Consider the following 17,860-nt stretch of genomic DNA (forward strand, 5'->3'; position numbering starts at 1 on the left):
TGGACCAAATTTCAAGGCCTTGAAATGTAGAGCCATAGTGACATTTAACGGCATGTTCTCAGAAGCTGTGAGGATCACTGGCTGTATGAACCTAAGTCAGTCTGTTGACTTTTCTGAGGCTGTTCTTGCATCTACAAAATGGGAATAATAAGACTTCCCTTGCAGAATTATTGTCAGGAAGAAAAATGAGAAAATGGATATAAGACAACATTTCACAGAATCCCAGCCAGAGGAGGCACTTGCAGAGCAGGAGTCTCTTACTGCCAACATTGATGTTGCTATGTGGTTTTACCAATATTTGAATGCCATGCTGATGGCCTGTTCTGTGTCATTGCAAAACTGTATGGATGGCATGAGTTGCTGGCTTTCTGCAAGCTCGTCTGAGTCTTTTTAAAAATAGGGCTCCTGCTATATTTGGCTGATCACTGCTCTGGTATGAAGGGACTTTCAGGGCTATGCTGATGAAGCAGCTGGACATGGCATGAGGGTGGCTACCAGTCACCCATGAGTCAGGACATGTTTGGCATGCCACTTGCAAGTGTTTTTAAAATGAATTCACATGGAAACTTTCTGATTATTCTCGGGAGCAGTGATAATTGGGCATGATGGGAAGATCTTACTCTACTATGACAACTTATGTGGTCATACCATCTCCTCTGAAGCCTTTTGCAGAGTCAGAGACTGTGACTGTGTGGGAAATTCAATGCAGGAAATGGGAAGAAATGGTAAGGGGTCAGCAGTACACATGGCCGTATTCTAAGGCTTATAGATTTGTGCTTTGGGGTCATTTTCCTCTTAAACTTTACCTGTGCAACTGAAAACACTTTCTTTACAGGACTGCTTCTGGAAAATGCTGTTTTAATACAAGGAATTCTGATTGGGTGTCTGGTTGAACTGTTCTGTGCATGCAATGCCAATGCACTAATCCACCCATCAGGTTAGAATACCTTCTGTGTCTTTGTTTTTCACCCACAAAATGGGAATAGTAACAGCTTTGAGGTATATATAGGTTATAACAAATGTGTTTTGAAGACTACCAGGTACATAGTAATAAATACTGTAAGTGCTACTTATTATTGTTATTTTCCTGCCAGTTGAAATTGCCCTTTGTCCCCTCTGTGGGTATGTGTACACATACATTGGGTAGTGAGCAAGTGTTTGTGAGAAAGCCTTATCTAACTTTAACATTTTTCCTTTGATCAACTAAGTGCCTATTTTGGAAGTCCTTAAGTACTACGAGATTTGTAATTAACAACAGTCAGGATTCCTTCTAACCTTTATTTAATGTACTGAAATTCTCCTTGCTTCAATGACATTTTGTGGCTCCCACCACAGGAAATTCCCCTCAGGAAATTTCTTGAGACTTGCAGGAAGTTTTGAATTGAGCAAATAAGAGGAACATTAATTCCTAGTACTTTCACAAAGGCAAAAGTCACCTTTCTAGCATTCTTAGCACTGTGTGCCCCCACTCTGTGCCTCTGCTGTGTGTGCCCTACCTCTTCAGTCTCTTCCCTGAATCTAGGGTCCCAAACCCAGTCTCCTTTTTCTCCTCCTCTAAAATGGTGTGCTAGCCACCAGACTGTCAGTGCAGTTGGAGAAGGGACTACTTTGTATAGATTATTGTTCCTTCTGTTCCAGTACAGTGCCCAGCTGCTCTGAAACATTTGCTGCTTGATTCTCATCTCAAGAAAGATGCAAACAAGGAGGCATAAACAGGAGAAGTAGAGAGGCTTCTTCAAGAACACAGGCAAGTTAGCATCAAAGAGAATATCCCAAAATAGCTTGGGGGAAGGGGCACTGCTTTTAGCAGCACTAATTCTAACAATTGTATTGAAAAGACGTGTGCCCAAATATTGAATGTAAGGTGAGGCTTCCAGCTTATTTGAAATTACAAGCTAATGAAGGCCTGTGACATGCAATATAACTTGTTTTTTACCTATATCTCAACTTGTATGGGAATGTGAGGAAAAGTATTATGTTCCTCCTCATATCACCTATCAAACACGATTTTTTGGATAGCTCATTCTTGCTCCTGGATGAAATCTCAGGCAGGTCCCACAGGTTTTCAATCCCGTTTAGTCTCAAGTGCAATCTAATTTCAGTAAATAAAATGTCCCATCGAGTCTAACCTGAAAACTTCAATCTTACATTCAATTTCAGTCACTTTCCCATCCCCCGCTCCAGCCTGCCCCTAACTGTGATGTGTGTAGCAGGAGACAGAGGCACAGTTGACATCTTCGGTCCTCTCTGTTCCCTTCTTTCCTTGCCTCCTCCAGGGTCTAAGTGTCATTTGTAGTCCACCAATGGTTGGTGCATAGGAACAGGAAGAGGGTAAGACAGAAAATGTCTCACTAAACTAGTGCGGTTATTACTGGATAGGAACCTGCCAATCCAGAGAAGGTTCAAAGCTAACTCTTGTTTTGGTACTTCTCCTGGCCCCTCCAAGATTTGCATTGCTGGGAATCTCTGACTAGCACTCCTCTGAAAAGGGTGATAAGGTTGGTTTCTCCTTCAGCCTCTGGCTTTGGTGAAGATCATCCCATGAAGGAGCCAACTGACCTAAGTGGTCTTCCTGTGTAGATCCCAGATCTACTTGCTTCCAGGATCCACATCTGTCTCCGGGATCTGCTGCCAGGGCAGCTGCTCAGCTAGACTTCTACAGTACCTTGATACTTCCCTGGGAGGGATCTGATGGCTGTCATTATGTCCCTCCAGCTCAGAGTAGTATGTGTCAGGCCTTCAGTGGTCTTTAAAAGCCCTTACATCAGATTTAAGGGAAGAAATGGCCTCCTCTCCTTTGGTCATGATGGTAAGGGCTCCAGTACTTCCATCACTCTCTACCTTCAACTTTGAATTACTTGGCTTGGATTTGGGTAACGAGTATAGGTACCTTATGATTTACATGTATCTAGTTTTTCACTTTGTATAAAACTTTGTAATTGAAGTACAACATTCACATAGCAAAATGGGTAAATTCTAATTGTTCAGCGTGATGCATTTCCACAAAGTGAATAGGCGCCTGTGCAACCAAGACTTAGATCCAAAAGCCAAACATTCCCAGTATCCTTGGTGCCTCCTCATAGCCCTGCTGGATCCTTTGCCCTTCCCTCAAGTGCACTAGCTATCCTGACTTCAAACATCAGTGATTTGTTTTGAAAACCAAGACAAGTCTGATAGTGAATGAGAGCATATAGTATTTGTCCCACAAAATGGCCACCATCAATTCCTTCTTTTCCTGTAAACACATGGCTCCATATTTAGAGGTGGTTGACTATTTTTATATTTCCTTAAATCCAGGCTGATATTTGACTACTTTCATCTGCATAATATTGAATATATGATCCTTCCCTAGTTGTGGTTCAGCCTTGATGCTGTACCTCCATGTGCAAGGTATAGATTACACTGCAGGGTAAGGAGGCCATGTGGGAGGAATATTTGGTTGCTGGATGTGTGAGTGGTGAAGTCAGTCTTGAATGTTTAGCTCAGATGATTCCTACCCCAAATGCCATCTGACTACAAATGCTGACATTCTCACCCTTGGATTTTTTCAGCAGAAAACCTCTTTGGTCCTCAGCTTCTAGGACCCTTATAAATGCATGTGATGCCATCACCTAGAACAGAATTATTCACTAATGTTTCCTCTTTTGTCCCAGGTGTTTTCTTCCTTCTCAAATAAGCCTTGATTTTCATTTGATCTGTGGACCATTTTATTGTTTCTCCTGTATAACAAAATGGCACGTCTTGCTGGCTAATGGCAAAGAACTGTACTGAGGATGCCTTGGTCACTGTGTGCACATAGAACATAAGTTTCTACCTGCTCAGAAACAAAGTCAAACAAATGACAGACTGTGGTATGAAGCTCTATGATGTTAGGCTTTGTATAGAGGATCATGGGTAGGAAGAAGGTTAGGTCTAGTGTCTTGGGAGAAAAACAAATGAAGAGTGCCTGCTGGCTCTGCCTTGGATCCTTCCTATCTTCTCTTCACTGTCTTAATGTAAATAGCTGGTAGAATGTCAGGAAACTGCCCATCCAGTACTCAGAGCACTCAAAGGCAGAGAAGACCTAAGAAAGGCTTAACCAAAGCTGGACAGGAACCAATAGAAGAATCATTTCTGCTCATCCCTTGGAGATGAGCCATCTCTCCTTTTTGCAAACTAGGAGGATATCATTTGCTTATAAAACCTGACATGCGGTGATAACATTTCTGGAGTTGACAGTCAATATTCATCTTGGAATTGAGCCTTCATCTTGTATAACTAGTTTCTTTTTCAAAATAGAATAATAAATGTAGGCTAATTGTGGGAGAAATAAGTAAATCAGAGATAGCATATCAGCAGTTATTGAGATTTATCCTTCCATACTGACAGATATGAGATGTTATATCAATCCCTATTCATTTTTACTATTGACATTCTGAACTCATGATTGTAACACTTGAAACTTTTACTTGAACTGTAAAACTTATCATTTATTTTATTTGTATGTTTTTAGTATGTGGATGCATTAGGCCATATCTTAAGAAGGCATCAATTCATACTCAAAGTTCATTTGGCATTTTATCACACTTCTAGAAGGAGAACACTTTGCCTGTAATGCATTAATGACTGGAAATATTGTCATTGTTCTTGATTCCTGTTGTGTCATGTACATTGGTACACTACAACACACATTCTAGTTTGGATGTTGAATGTATCCCAAAGGCCCAAATTCTGAAGGCTGGGCCCTAAAAAGGCACTATCGAAAGACAGTAGAATATTTAGTTGGTAGATGCTAACAGAAAGTCATTAGGTCATCAGAAGCATGCTCCTAAAAAGGATAGTGGAACTGTAGCCCTTCTTTTCCTTCTTTTGCTTCCTAAATATGAGATGAGTTGTTTGTATTCTTGAGCCTCATCATCTACCATTTGTATTAGAGGCCTAAAAGGAATAGGTTCACTTGATTATAAACTGGAACCTCTAAAGCTATGAGTCAAAATAAACCTTTTCTCTTCATAAATTATTTTGTCATAGTGATGGAAAGCTGACTGAGACAGTGTGTTTTGTCTATTTTCTTATAATTAGAAGTAATTTTATATTGATTTTAACTGGAAAACATTTCAAAAATGTGGGTGAACATTGAATAAAGCAAATAGAAATGAATGTCTCCAATTATCTATCACTATATAATAAACCACTGTATACATTTTTTAACTTTAAACAATGATTTACTATATTTAGTAATTCTTTAGTTTGGCTGGACTTAGCTGCACAGTTCATTAGCTCTGTATGGTTTCATTAGGGTCACCCATGCAATCAGATCCTGGTAGAGTTGTAGATGGCTGCTTTGGTTCCTTTTTGTTAGCTTGGACTTCCTTATGGCGTGGTGTTCTCAAATTTCCAAGAACACAAAAATAGGAAGTGCTAGATCTCTTAAAGTCTGGGCCGAAGTCTGTGGAATTACACTGTGTCAATTCCACAGAATAGTGAAAACATGCCACAGGCTCCAATAACAGAGAACATATTTCATTTTTACATGAAAGCAATAGCATATGCATGCAGGATGGGAGGGAAGACTTGATGGCCGTCTTTAGTGTCAATTTACCAACAATGAAAAAGCACAGGGTGAAGAAAAGATTAAAGAACAATATAGAAAAAGAGAAAACTACAGCAATAGTATTATATGTCAAATATTTATTGATTCATGTGAATGTTCCCAACATTTAGGGCACTATCTGGGATATTGAAGTTTCTTAATTAATGTCTGTTAAATGAATGAACTTGATAACATTTTTTAGGAAACATTGGCTATTTATTAATCCAAAGGATTCCTCTTCCTCATGGGCACATAAACAGACCGTTGTTTATACAGCCTATAATCGTAGCTGATAGGAATGAAGTGGGAGTACTATATCAATGTCTGATCCACAGAAACCTCTCAAGTATTATTCTTTTCTTTCTCCATTCTGATTTCCTACAATAAAGACATTCTCTTAATTATCTTGGAGGATACTTTGAGAAGAGTTGAGCAAAACCATGGAAAGAGCTTGGATTCTTAAATTCCCATTTTAAGAAGACTGGCCTAATTGGAAACACTCATATTGCCTGCCTATATTAACAATAAATAGCATTATTTATGGTGAACAAGTAAAACATTGGAGCTTATTGTTTTAACAATCAATGTTAACAGAGTTAATGTCAGCTTTCCTAGAGTTTCAAGGAGTTAAAAACATTGCAAATTTCCCACAATTTATGTTACTCTAATAGGTACAGTAGGAAATATATTTGCAACCATACTGTGGTAGGAAGACTTCTAAATGATTTTTAAGGATTCTTACCTCTTAGAATTTACATCTTTGTGTAATCTTCCTGGAGTATGACTTGGACTTAATGACTTGTTTCTAGAATATGACAAAGATACGATAGGAAGCGTCCATAGGCTACAGAAGTTTGTCTTTCCTTTGTTAACAGCTCCTCTTCCTTTTTAGCTTTGATGAAGTGAACTGTCATGTTGAAGAGTCTCTCTAGCAAGGATTTAAATACAGCCCTTGCCCAACATCCAGTAAGAAACTGAGGCCTCAGTCCAACAGCCCTCCAGAGACACGACTCTGTCAACATCTACAGAAGTGAATTTGGAAATAAATCTTTCTCCAGTTGAGCCTTGAGATAAAACTAAAACCTTAGCCAGTACCTTGATTGCAGTTGAGAGAGGCCCTAAAACAGAAGACACAACTAAGCTGTGCCCAGATTCCTGACCCATGGAAACTGTGAGATAATGAGTTATTTTAACCTTCTGAAATTTAGATTAACTGTTAATGGACCAACATACCCACAAATCCAGTTTTTAATCTGGTGTTTACAAGCAATATATTGATACTGGTGTGTGTGAGGGTGCATATGCGTGTATGAGGGGAGCAAAACACAGAAATCACACAATTCAAAGAAAAATGAAAGTGGAGTGTATCTCAAGTTAAAAGTGAAAAACTAAGTGTTTATAAAATCCAAGGCCTGATGTGCTGAGTGATGTTACCTACCTAGTTCTGTGGGGATTTGACTGGGAAATCTTGATTTAACCTCATCTAAATATAGAGATTAATCTAGTTGAACTCCAAGGTCTAGGCAGCTCTAAAATTTTGTGACTCTACTGGTGGAAATTTTAGGCCCAATGGAAAAATCATTAGGTTATTTCTTTAAAAGGACAGTGATTGGGAGAAAAAATTATAATTAACTTGACTGATGATACTGTAGGGCAAGTTAAAATTATACTAGATGATGAAGATTTACCTTAACTGTGCTTTTAGTAGACCTAATATCATTTTTATTTGGCTAAGCCAAAGGGCATTTTCCTTGTTCTGACAACTGAACCAGTCCCTCAGGAAAAAAAATAAGTGGAATCTGTCTCTTCCCTGTGACTGGGCGTTTCTCAAGTGCTGAGTCACTTGGAAAGCACCAAGGGTGCTGAAAATATCCACTGCACAAGGCTTTGAAATATCAAATGTATCTTCTTAATGGACATTCGTCCAAGCAGATTTCAGAATGAGCTAACCTTCTAAAGAGATTTTATTAAAGTGCTTACTGAACCTCTTTATTTTGCAATGTTACACACACTCTTTAAAATTTAATTTTTTAAAAAATCTTCATGTTCAAAATATTTTTTAAAATTTTATTTAAAGAAAGACTACACAAAACAGAAAACGGGTAGAAATGAGACATACTTTCAAAGAAGAATAAACAGTAAGAAATCACTAGTTGATGATTACAGATTGTCCTCTTACAAATAGTTGTTCAAGATACAAAAGTGGAACATATAATGTAGGGATTCAAACAACAAGACTACAAACAGTTCTGTTCAACTATTCAACGAAAACTTAGTAATGTGGTTATCAATCCTATACACTTAAACATACATGCAGTTATTCATATTTGTTCATTTCATCATGCATTAGAAGATCAGTTCTCATAAACTGTTTCTATGCATGCATGAGTCTTAACATGTATTTCTATCCTTTCTATATTAGAGGGAGAAACAAAACAAAGCAAGACAAAACAAAACATATCCCTGTAAACACATGAAACGAAAAAGACATGTAAAACCACTGTACAAATAGTTCTACCATGGTTACTGTATTGTCTGTTGTTATCTTCAATAGAATTGACTATATCATCAGACATAGTATATTTGAATATAGCAGTACATATCAGTATTAATAAAAATACAACTGTAGATAGTGCAAAACTTCAAAAATAGGTAGTAATCAAATCAGAATGGGTATTGTAGTGAATCTCGTCATCTTCAGTGTAGTTGCCTATATTCTCAGACTTGATATTATCAATCATAACAGTTTTGAATAATATCTGTCGATACCAAACAGCAATCAAATAAACCAGATTTAACTAAGATCAGTCATGATAAAACAGTATGTTATACAGGGTTCCAGATTAAGTTAATAGGAAATTAAAGATGATTACTGTATTATATCCTGATATTTTTGGGATAGCTGTCTGTGCCCTCAGATCTAGTGCAAGCAGACAAACTGGGACAGAATAAAATCTATTTAAGCAGAGCAGTGCAAGTAACATAGGTTTTAAATCCGGATACACTATTAACAATATCTTCTGCCGTCTTTTTTAAGACTATTCCTCCCCTTTCACTCCCCCAGGGTACACTGTCCATTTTTGGGTCTCACTAACAACCTTGGTGTTTAGGTTGGAGGGGCAACCTGCTATTTACCTAGGTGGTTTCAAACCTTCTTCCCCCTGGACTTAATCTCTAGTTGTATTCCTTTACCTATTAAAGCCTGTCTTTCCAGGCAATCCACAAATACTGGTCTAGTTGCCCCTATTACTCTCTGGTTCCTTGTCACATAGAGCATTGTTTTCTCATATTTGATTTTTAGTCCATATACCCTTTTTCAGGTTAATTATATTTCCTATAAAGAGCATCTTGGTGGACCCTACCTCCTGATGTACTCTGCCTGTGTTTCTCTTTTTTTTAGTGTATTAAGGCCATCTATATTAGAGATTATAGCCTACCTTCTCTGCCTTATTTCTGTTGTGCTCTTTTTCTGCCATTAGTTGTCTGCTTTTTTCTTCATTCTGCTTTCTGTTCCATTCATTGAGGCCTCTCTGCCACTGTTCTTGAAATCCTGGTACTTTTCTCTCTCTCTAGAAGGTTCTGCAGAATTCTCTGTAGAGTTGGATTGGTTGTTATGAATTCCCCCAGTTCCTCTTTGTCTTGGAAGCATCTTATTTCTCCATTAATGCCTAGAGACAGTTTTTCAGGGTCATCAATCTGGACTGGAGGTTATTTTCTTTCAGGGCTTGGAATACTTCTCTCCAAGCTCTTCTTGATTTGATGGTCTGTGTCGAGAAGACTGCCATGATTTTGATGGGTTTTCCTTTATAGGTAATCTGTTTCTTGTCTCTGACAGCTTTTAATATTCTGTTCTTATATTGAATTTCTGGGATCTTGATTATTATATGCCTGGGTGTAGCTCTGTTTTGGTTGTAGGTGGCTGGAGTTCTGCCTCATACCTCTGAATATCATTTTCTTTTCCTATGTTTGGGAAATTTTCCTAATTATTATTATTTAAGGAAATTATTATTATCATATAATTATTTCTGTGAATAACCTTTGTAGTTTGTTTATACACCCACTTCTTCATTCACATTCTTATTCTTAAGTTATAGATCCTCTTGTCATTTTCTAGCCTTTGTATTGTTACTGCTTATTTCCTTTTTATTTTTAAGAAATTTTTCCTTTCATAATCCCACATTGAAAACCTGTCCTCCAGTTTGGATAATCTATACTTAGTTTCTTTCAAGAAGTTTTGCCAGTTTTCAGTGGAGTTTTTTATTTCCTAGTAAATCTCTGAACCTGCTTCATGTATTCTATGTTTTCTTTATATTCTTCATCAAAGGATTCTCTTCTTTTTTGTGCTCCTCCATGCTTCTGTCTGTATCTTCTTGAGAGGTGCTTAGCATTTCTTTTACTAATCTACTTACATCTTGTTTTACTTGGTTAAATACTTCACTTTTGAACTCATCTATGAGGTCCTGAAGATATCTCTTTATGTCCACTGGTGCTGTGTCTGATATTGCGTGTTTGCTGTCCTCAATCTCTTTTGTATTTACCTTTTCTGGATCAGTGTTCTCAGAGTTGAGTGCTGGGGACTTTTTCTTGTTGCTTCCTCTTCTCATATTTTTTTGTTTCTTCCATACAAGCGTATAGAGGAGGTTCTAGTCCCTTTCTTTGTTGGTTATGGTTCTTCTGAAGTGTGATGGCTAGGTGATCCTGCCCACTCCAGTGTGCTATTGAGGTGCAAACAGGGGCAGCATATGCTGATCCCTCCCCTGCAGGTCTTCACTGCATTAGTATGCGCTGCATGTAGGGAATTGGTTTGGGACAACTTATTGGGTCTCAGCCAGGGGTGTGACCCAAGCCAAACATACCCCACCAATCTCGTCTGGGAAGGGAACAACTAACTGAAGTCACTGCTGTTCCTTGTTCTTGCCAGACTTTCCCGATTCCAAAATATCATCCCGTTGGAATGACACCCTTTTCTATGGAAGGGTTTTATCCTCAGCACTCACTGCAGATTGATGCAGGTCACTTGACAGCTCCATTCTCCACTGGGCTCACTGACCTCTGACTTTAGTGCGACTATACTTCAGTGTGACTGCGGTTTCAGTGCGACGAAGTGGTGGGAACTTGGGCAGATTGATGAGTTGCGGCTGCATGAGTTCAGGCACTGTAGCCGAATCTTAGCTACTTCAATAGTAGTACTGGAACTGCAAGTTTGACTGGTTCTTTTAGTTTAGTTTCTTCCTGGGTCAAGAGGATTTATTTCCCACTGTCACGGACTCCCCACCCTGTGTTATTTCAGCATTTAAGTTTACTATCTCAGGGAGCCTCTGTAATCTGCTCTTATCTATCCGCCATCTTTACTGGAAGTCCCCTCAAATTATTTTTATTTCCCCTCAAATTTGGGTTTTTCCTCACTAAACAGCCCATATTCACCTGAAATTCATGCATATTAATATATGTGTATGTTATACATGTGCCTATATTCAGTTGGTCATCAAGTATTGAACTACTGATGCTTTTCAAAAACTCAATATTGTTTCTCTTCTGTTTTCATTTAGTATATTTTCCATGACTTATTTTATCCTAAATTCTCATTTATATCATATACATAGGGATCTTCTAAATGTATTTCTCCTGTAACATATGTTAAACTATACCGCCTCTCGAATCACCTCTTGTTCCTTCAAACTCAGTGTACAACAAAGCAGTATTTGCTATGCTCCCATTCAAGCTGCTTGTTAGAATTTGTATTTCAAATGGTTTCCAAAGGTTGTTTAGGCACCATGAAGCGAGCAGCATGCTCTTCTGTGAACTCTTCACTGTTCATGTTCTAACTTGCTACTGTTTCAAGGTAACAGCACCAAGAAACCATGGACTAAATCTTCTGAAACCATGAGTCAAAAAATATTTTCTCAATTTAAATTGTTTATTTCAGGTATTTTGTCAGAACAATAGAAAGCTGACTGGCACACTTTTCTTCCTCACTTCTCAGTTTTGGTTAATGGCCATGATGCCTCCTTTTCCTTTACCCTCTAAACTTCATCCCATTGAAACTTTCAGTTTTCTTTTTTTTTTTTTCTTTTCCTTTTTCTTCTCAATATCAGGTACTGAACCATTTCATTTTTTACACCATCCCCAGGTGTAATCACTTCTTATTATGCATCCCAAAAGAACTTTTTACTCATCCTGTCACACAGAGTTTACCCAGTAATTACTTAGCTTGCATGGCTGTGGCCTTCATTAAACTTTAAACAACATAAGAGCAGAGGTGTTTATATCTGGACTTTTCCTGTTCAACATATGATTTTCTTGTGAGCCCTATCTCTCCCCTACCTGTTGGGTTGCCAATGATAATGTTCTACTTCCTTTTTTATTGCAGTGGAAACATGTAAGACCTCAACTGGTCTACTTCCGTTCCCTGTAGCCATAGTCAATTACCATAGTCAGTTAACCAATATTTTAGGAATTAACACGTGACTTAAAGCAAGCAAATCAGAACTATCTATGTTCCTTTAAATGGAGTTAGAAGGCCTAGGAACCATGTAAACCTTCCCTGCAAGTGCCTGTCTCCATTTCCTCATTGATACAGCTATGTAGGAAAAGCCATTGTGAGGAGAGTCAGGACTGAGCTGAGCAGCTGTGACTGGTATCCTACCACTAGACATTTTGGTTAAGGTGATGAATTTTCATTTTTGTTAGAAACACTTTTAGTTGGGATTTAGTTACTTGAAATTAAAAAAGCCCTCACTTAAGGTAGCAGGCATTGTCTTAATTCTTAACAAAGTTATTTTGTTGGCTGTAGAGTTTTAAACAATATTTTAAAATGGATGTAGAAAATTTTTAAGCCTCTTTGCCTCTTACTGTATTAAAGAAGGATGGATGTTTAGCAACAATGGTGGTTTCTGATTCCATTTTCTTTTGTCCACGCAGCAAACTCCATGACACAGGGAAAGGCAGAGAAAAGAACATGGTTTTCAAAGGTTTTAGCATCATTTACAGGGCTACAGTGTGAGAAGCCAAAGTAGCATACTTGACTCTCTTTCCCCTCAGTCTAAAAACTGACTGTTTTATTCCTTCTTTAGACTTCTAATTTTCCTCTTTTCTGTCCAATCTCTTCTACAAGATAGAGAGATAGGAAATTTTCTCCTTTCAGGAAAAAGTTATCCAAAGTCTGAGTTTCCTATGTTCATAGTTTTTTAGCACTTTGCTCACACTCTGCCCTCTTGCCACTAGATCCATCTTGCATCCCATGGTAGAAATATACTCTGATGTCTTCCACATTCTTCCAGAATCTGTTCAGATGCTTGCAAATGTCCTACCCAAAGTGGGCACACAAATTCCCATAATGTCACCCACTAAATGCATTCTTAGGAGTGATGTATATATATGAGAAAATAGTTTTTATATATATGTATATGTGTCTCATATATATATATATATATATCTCATATATATGTTATATATATATAACATATATATATATATATATATATATATATATATATATATATATCTCAGGGCTACTCTCTAATACTTCCATTTTCTTATGTGTCACAAAAGAAATAAATACTATTATAAGTACTTTAACGTGTCTTCCATATGGCCTCCTGAGTGGAAGGCTTCATTGGGCACTTGGCTCCTGGGGCCACCCCAACTCCATAGGATAAAAGGGGGTAGATATGAGAATGGGAGCATTCTCATGAGTGCAGACAAGGTGGGGAGAATAAGATAAAGCAGCATGGGGATGGGGATATAACAGAAGAGAGAGGAAAAGGAAAAAAGACAGCTAGATTTTCAAAAGAGCAGTGTGTGAATTAGATTTTAATTAGCCTTCCTGTATGTTTCATGATATAATTCCCCCATCACCATCATCTCAAGAGATTGTCAGTGTTTCTAAAGGCTCCTGGCAATTAGATTTTGTTTCCTTCAGATGTATCACAGTGCTGAGACAGAGATTGACCTTAAGGCAACTCAATTTTATTTGGGTTACAGTTTAAACAATCAGGTTACAAAGGTCTACAGGGCGAATGTCCAGTTTCTCTCCAGGGAAGCCAAATTGTGTTTGAGATGAATATAATTTGTACAGTTTTCTCACGATACACTTTCAGAAGTTATCTTTATCTTTTAATTTAAGAATTTAGGGGAGAAAAGAAGTCAGGACTAGATCCAGGGTACCTGTGTTCAGGTCTTCACTCTTCCACTTAGTAACACTAAAAGGGTGAGGGAAGTGTTTAAATTCTGTGTGCCTCAATTTTTCTACCAGTGAAATGGAAAAATTGTGTATGCCCAAAGGATTGCTCTGGGAATAAAATGAGCTAACATACACGGAGTGTAGAACACATCTTGACACATAGTAAGAATGCCATAAAGGTTAGCTATTCTATTGCACTTTAGTTATCTTCCAAAATAGGTAACTCAGTTGTAAGCATGTAAAAGGCACTGAAAATCACTGTATGCATGCACGCATACATGGCTATACAGGTCTGCATGTGTATATATACAAAAATATATGTTTCCACACTCAGATAGGTAGATTATATATATGTTGCATTTTAATAATTGTTCCATTAAATTATTATTTCCAATGTGTACTTATTAATTCATACAATGGGTATTTATAGAGCACTTACCATGATCCCAGCTACAATGCAAGACTCTAAGTACTTGCATAGCAAGTGTAGTTGCTGAAGTCAGCACCATCTCAGAGCTTAGAAAATACTCATGGTGCTAGCAGAAACACAAAGAAAGATTTAAGGGGAAGGTGGGGTGAGATTTTCCCAGACTCCTATATGTTTTACAGGCACAATTTTGAATACAGTAGGTCAATCCACTAGTCCTTTATTCTCTCTGCTTTCCCACCTGTGCAATGGAAATGATCACAGCAGTTTCATAAAGGGATTGGGAGGATTTGTGCACTAAATATGAACTCTTGCTGACTCAAGGATCATCCTCTACATTGCCTAAAACAACCTTGATTTTAAGGCACAGGGAGAGCGATGGGACACATTTTCTACATGCCTTGAATAGGTGTTACAGCCATCACGTTCTGTTTTCTATTAGCACGCCTTCCTGAGTGCACTTGGAATGCCCTCGCCTTTTCTGTAGTTGAGATGGGCTCTTCCAGGGAGTTGGAAGCTACAATGCAAACTCAAGAGTGAGGATAGGGAAACAGAGATGAGTATTCTGCAAACTATTGAAGTGCTTCAGGCCAACCACTTTAATAATGTATACATGGAGGAAACCCAATCAGATAGTCCTCTGGCACACAGGCCTTCTGTTTACTACTGTCCTGTCTCCTAGAGTGTTTGTGAAAATGTATGAGTGTCTTATATACTCAGAAGTATTGCTTTTGCATGGTTAGATCTAGGATAACTCCTGGTTCTGATTCATTCAGCATCAGGCTCATTTCTATGATAGGGTCAGCAGAGGGGAAGAAATAAGAAGTATCTATAAGTCTTGACTGTAGCAGCTTTCTGGAAAGTTTGCATGCAGGGGAGTGCAACCAATACTGCCTTTGCAATTTCACAACTGTAATAGGTATGTTGTATGGGAAAGCAGGGCAGGAGCTTTTTTTTATTCTTTTCTTTTCTTTTGAGTGGTACTGACAGTGAAATAAACCTTTGGTCTGTCTTGCTTTCAATCAATCCCTTTACTGTTGGCATTCATCTTCCTAAAATGAAAATTGTATCTGTGTCATTGTCTAACACACAATCCTTCAATGTATCCCTTTTGCTTTTGAAATTAGAATCACTTCATGTGACTTTACATGGCCTCCTCTTTCAATGTCATTTTTTGACATGTCCCTTCTCACATTCTATTATCCATCCAACCAGTACGACTTGGAAATCAATTGAGAAAGTTTCCATGATTGAAAGTTTTGCAACTTATAGACCAGACTTTCTTAGGTGGAATATAGGATCTTGTGTTAGTTACTTTCTCATTGCTAGGAAAAAATACCCAGGACTCACAAGTTAAAGGAAGAAAGAAGCATTTTCAGCTCAGAGAATATAGATGTTTCAGTTCATAGTCAGCTGTCTCTAAGGCAGAGTAGCGTGGCAGAGGAGAAGCAGTTCATGGTAGGGCAGGCAAGAAGCAGCAAATCAGCAACATGCCTCCTTTTATTCCATTTAGACTAATGGGTGGTGCCACTCGTACCTATGTGGGCCTTCCCATTATCTACAACCAGAATTGTGTTAATCAAATCAGTGAACCAATGTAGTTATACATTCTTATTCCATATTCACACACCCATGGTCCAGCCATCTCCCAAAGCCCCACTTATGAGCATGTGAGGTTTTGGAGGAAAATCTAGATACAAGCCATAACAGATCTCACTAGTTGTGTAACCTCAGACAGTTACTGGTTCTATGTGCTTCTGGTCCTCATGGGTAAAGTGGAGAAAATAATACCATCATAGGGGTACTGTGGGAAGTAAATGAATTAGTACAAATAATGTGAATAGAGTCTTGTCCAGCACATAGCGAGCATCACAGAAGATGAGATAGCATTGATATTGTTCACATTTATCTAAATAGGACCTTCTCTCTGACACCACTATACCTTTGTGTATGTAATTTTAGAAGACATAACTCATTTGTCCACCTCCATGCCTAAAGGCTGACATTCAACATGTTTTCCAAGTGTGTACTCCTTTATCTCTTTATTTATGTATCCCATTATATGGCATATATGTATCCCACAGCACATTGTCTTAGCTTTTCAAAAGCACATTTTTATTGCTCTATGAGATTGTGACTTTTTCAAAAACAATGATTACCTTTCCTTTTGTGTCTCTAGGTTCTAGAAGTTTGGATGTGAAATGGGTGTCAAAAACTGATTGATCTACAAAAATCCTATATACAAATGATCACTGAAGAATTATTGGCAAGAGCCAAAAAGCACAAACAACCCAAATGCCCAGCAAGAATGAAATGGATAAAAAGTAGGCATATCCATAAAAAGAAATATTACTTAGCCACAAACGAAATAAAATGTTCATACCTGCTAATAACATGGATAATCCTTGCAGGCAATATGCTAATGAAAAGAGGCGAGTCAAAAGACCACATATTGGGGCTGGGGATTTAGCTCAGAGGCATAAGTGCCTGCCTTGCAAGCAGGCAGTCGTGAGTTCGATCCCTGGTACGGATAAAAAAAAGAAAGAAAAGACCGCATATTATAATATTCCATTCTATGAAATGGCAAGAATAAACAAATCTGGAGAGATAGAAAGTGGATTGGTGGTTGCTCTGAGCTGAAGAAGAGAACAGGGTGAAGAGCAGTGTAGGTAAATGATATGGGTTTCTCTTACTTTTTCTCCTTCTTATGTAATCAGCCCCTCAGGAGAGTTTGTATGAGATCGTGTAGGGGTTTGGTACTTCTTTAGGAAACTGGAACACAAGCCTCCAAAATGAATCTGGAAATATCCTTTCATGGGAACACTTTGCTTCACAGGTAAATAAATGAAAGGTCAGAAGGACCAAGGATTTTTTTTCTAATTTCACATATTGAATTGGTGCCAGAACAGAAGTTAAAATTCTGGTCTTTCATCTACTTGTTCAGGGAAATTCCCCCTGCTCACCTGTCTTCCTTATTTCTCACCTATCTAGTTTTTGGTCAGGATGATCTTGATGTCAAAACAGGTGGAACTGAGAAGGATCCCAAACCTGGCCAACTAATTTCTGTTCGTTCTTTTCTAAGCCAGATACAGGTAGCATTCTATCATATTGCATTCCAAGAAGTACCTACATTTGCTTTGTTTTGACCTTAGTTTTATTAATACAGACCACATGATGGAGTAGAGGGAAAACAGGACAGCAAATTCAGAGATCCAGAAACTGGCTTCCACTCTGTCACTATATAACTGTGTGACCTGGGCCTCAAGTCCCTGTTGTAAAATTAGAGTTGAATTGGAGTATTGTTACTTTCTCTCATCTCTTTCTATGGTTTCATAATTTGATAACTTGAGGTTGAAGTAAAGAGACTATCAGCTAATACTTAGGACTCCTTTCAATGTAGAAAATTCTTCCAGAGATAATTGTAGTGAATGATTCAGACTAGTAGGAGCAGTTCTTCAGCAGCATATGAACACAGAAATAATTGAAGAAGCATTTTTGCCTAATCTAAGTATTATTTATGGTATTTCAGGACCTTACCACTATGATAATAAGGGAATTAGAGCCAAGATCTGAAATGGAGGCAAGAGATATATGCTAGGCACCTTCATTTGTTACTGCAGCTCCAGCAACCTTATATGTTAAGGCGCACTCACATACTGTTATGTGTGTGAAAAGCAAG

General features: G+C 38.1%; 1 long non-coding RNA gene across 2 annotated transcripts; it reads left to right on the top strand.

Annotated features, from left to right (window-relative positions):
* The first annotated feature begins 518 nt into the window (after positions 1–518).
* LOC106027602 (uncharacterized) lies at positions 519–16,716 on the top strand. Of its 2 annotated transcripts, none has more exons than XR_010046466.1 (3): positions 519–725; positions 836–937; positions 16,361–16,716. It is a non-coding gene; the product is annotated as an uncharacterized LOC106027602 (long non-coding RNA). The 2 variants fall into 2 exon arrangements; XR_001201187.2 differs by lacking the exon at positions 16,361–16,716 and adding an exon at positions 1,639–1,748.
* Positions 16,717–17,860: the final 1,144 nt, after the last annotated feature.

Source organism: Cavia porcellus, unplaced genomic scaffold, assembly GCF_034190915.1.
Source record: "Cavia porcellus strain 051 isolate PalLab524CR breed Dunkin Hartley unplaced genomic scaffold, mCavPor4.1 scaffold_3, whole genome shotgun sequence".
Lineage (NCBI taxonomy): Eukaryota > Metazoa > Chordata > Mammalia > Rodentia > Caviidae > Cavia > Cavia porcellus.